The 3,154-nt window shown below is 44.8% G+C and overlaps 1 pseudogene; it reads right to left on the bottom strand.

The window, feature by feature from the left end:
* Nucleotides 1–309: 309 nt before the first annotated feature.
* LOC113759143 lies at nt 310–1,122 on the bottom strand (annotated as a pseudogene).
* Nucleotides 1,123–3,154: the final 2,032 nt, after the last annotated feature.

Below are 3,154 nucleotides of genomic sequence, written 5' to 3' on the forward strand. Positions count from 1 at the left end.
AATGACTAAAACATATTTTTGATGTCTTCTTTTTCTTTTTTTTTTCTAAAAACTCTACGCTAACTTTAAACTTAAAAGCTAAAACCAAAAATTAAAACTAAAAGTAAACAACGAATGCAAGCAATCTAAAATGAAAATCATGAAATAGATGCCACATAAAATTATTCAAAAATTTGGTGTCTACACCCTCAAACTTGTAAAATTGGGAACCCGTGACACTTTTAGCTAGTTTATCTAGTTTTGCAACCGAAAAGCCAATTCACACGAATGCCAGTGTGTTTTGAAGAAGGGCATTTTTGTCTGCATCTTCTAAGCAAAAAGGGAACAACTCCTCCTTCTTCCCTCCATTTTCCAAACCCACAACCGTATCACTGTTGTATGTTGGATTAGTGTAAAAGTGTGGTTGATTAGTGTAAAAGGACTCATGTAAGCAATAGTGCCGACAGAGGAATTGCAGGGATCCATAGTCTGGGCTAGGATTCTGGAGATGCCGAAGTCGGCGATTTTAACGGCCTTCTTGGAGTTGATGAGGAGATTGGAGGGTTTAATATCCCGGTGAACGATCTTACGCTTGTGGAGATAGGACAAGCCGGAGAGAATCTGGCGCGTGAGATCAGAAAGGGAGGGCTCATGGGGGATGTGGATCCCCGCGAGGGAGCCCTTGTCCATGTACTCGAGGAGGACTTCGATTTCACCATTGTGGTCGTTCATGTCATGGCATCTAACCACGTTGGGGTTGTCGACATTGCGGAGGATCTTGATCTCGCGGCAAATCTGGAGGCGGACGGAGTCATCGAGGTAGCCATAGATGACCTTGAGGGCGTAGAGTTTGCCGGTGGGGCGGTGGAGGACTTTGTAGACAGTGTCGCTGCTACCGCTGCCGCTGCCGATGCGATTGATCCGCTCCAGTTGGGAGAAGTTTAGGGGAGAGGAAAAGCAGGAGGAGGAGGTGGAGGTGGGCGGGAGGGGAAGGGGGACAGCTAACTTGTGGTCTCGCTAGGGAAGCAGAAGAATAAGGTCGGGGCGCCGCCGCGAGGGTTGCGATTTGATGCGGAGGAGGAGGAAGAGGGAGGGGGTAGCCGCGGAGGAGGCGGCTGGTGGCGATGGTTGAATCGGTCGCATGATTAGCTCTCCTCTAGAGGTGTTTGGATCGATTTGACTGACCGACCGACTGATCGATAATCTAACCACCCTCCAAAAACTCTCCACCCAAAAAAAAGGAAAAACTAGCACATTATCAATCAACAAACGAACGGACGGACAAAAGAACGAACACTGCCCCCCCACCCCCAACAAAAGAACGAAGGAGGAGTTGTTTCCTTTTTGCTTAGAAAATACAGACAAAAATGCCCTTCTTTAAAACATACTGGCATTCGTGTGAATCGGTTTTCCAGTTGCAAAATCGGATAAACTGACCAAAAGGATCACGAGTGCCCAATTTTACAAGTTTGAGGGCTCAAAATTGACCAAAAATAGTTAAGGGGCTTAATTTTATCTAGACAAAAAGTTCAAGGGCCAAATGGATAATTTGCCCTCATCCTAAAGATATGAATTCAACCACCACCCTCAGATTTTAGGTTTGGGAATCAGGGTGGCTATAAAAGGGAGAGGATCACAACTGGAAAAGGCAGCAAGGGTTGAGGGATGTGGAGTGACGGCCGAGAAGAAAAAGCAAGGGAGTGACGGCTGAGAGAAAAAAGAGAGAGCAAAAGGTGACGGCTAGGTTTTGGGGAGGAACCACTGTGAGATAGAAGGAGAGAGAGACCGAGAGAACCAGAAAATTGAGAGGAAAAAGGCTGTGAGAGGAGATTGAAGGTGGTTACGGGTAGAAAAAAAATAGAGCAAGAAAAGAGTGTTTCGGCCGTGAGTTTGAGGAGGAAAAAAAGAAAAGAGAGGTTACTGAACGAAGCAAAGAAAAAGGGACCGAGGCTAGAGAGAAAAAGGTTTTTTGCCGTGAAGAGTGAAGTGAATCTGAGAGCTAGCAGTGGAGCTTTGGGGGGGAAGAGGAGAAAACCAAGAGTGGGTAAGGAGAAGAAAAGAAAGGAGGGAACCGAGGAAGAAGGGGGAGGTTACGGCTGAGAAAAAAGAGATTGAGAAGGGGTCGGCTGAAAAATAGAATAGAAAAGAGAGGGTTTCCGGCTGAAGCAAAAGAGAGGAGATTAGGAGGAAAGCTGTGGGATAGAGGAGAAACAGAAGAGAGCTTGGGCAGGAGGAAGTTTTCTGGAGGAGAAAAGGGAAAACTGCAGGGCGACCGCCGTATCAGAGGAATATCAAAGAACTTATCGTCAACATTGGCTGTGGTGGTGGCACTGCCGTTGCTCTTGCTGCTCTCCTTCTACTGCCACTGACTCCATCACCATCACCACCACTACAGCCCCAAGTCACGAAGTCCCTGCTACACCACCACTGTGACGAAATTTCCTTCGCTTCATCTCACGAACCAGCCAATAGTTTAAGGAGTATCTTACGTGGTCAAATCTCACAGGCATTTCCAGGTATTCACAGCCCTTATTCCTGCTTCTTTAAAGCATTTCTTTGAAAAGATTGGACTCCATCCTATGTGTGACTGCCGAACTATTGTTGGGTTATGACTTGGCTGGGGTTATTATATAACTTTGCTCTTCAACTGATGATGTAGTCTGGGGTTTGATGAATTTGATTTACTCAGTGTTGCGATGCCATGGGGAAAGATAAGATGTACAAATAAATTGGATTAGGTTTTCCTTGGGTCATGCATGTCTATTTCTACCTGCATCCCATTGCTTTGTTTGCTACTGCCGTGCATGTTTTTGACCTGGAAATTTTGCTCACCAGAATTGGGGTAGTTGATGTTCTTGCCAGAAGGTTTGTTCGTTGTTAAAATGACATGCCATAGTTTTCTTTCCTTCTTTGGGTTGATTGTGCAATAAATCTGCATGATGAATAGCTGGAAGTTGCTAAACAATGTGAGTTTGAAATTGCAGAACCCAATGAAGAAGATGAAGCTTGCGTAAGCTTGCATGAAATATTTCTAGAAATGTCATTTCAACCCCACAAGTCTCTCTTTATGCTACTAAGGCCCATGAAAATTGCAAAATTAAACAATCTGTCCCTTTAACATGCTATTTCTTTCTTTGATATGACTTAATGTGACTTTTGGATTGGTTTTTAGTGA

Source organism: Coffea eugenioides, unplaced genomic scaffold (genome assembly GCF_003713205.1).
Source record: "Coffea eugenioides isolate CCC68of unplaced genomic scaffold, Ceug_1.0 ScVebR1_93;HRSCAF=440, whole genome shotgun sequence".
NCBI lineage: Eukaryota > Viridiplantae > Streptophyta > Magnoliopsida > Gentianales > Rubiaceae > Coffea > Coffea eugenioides.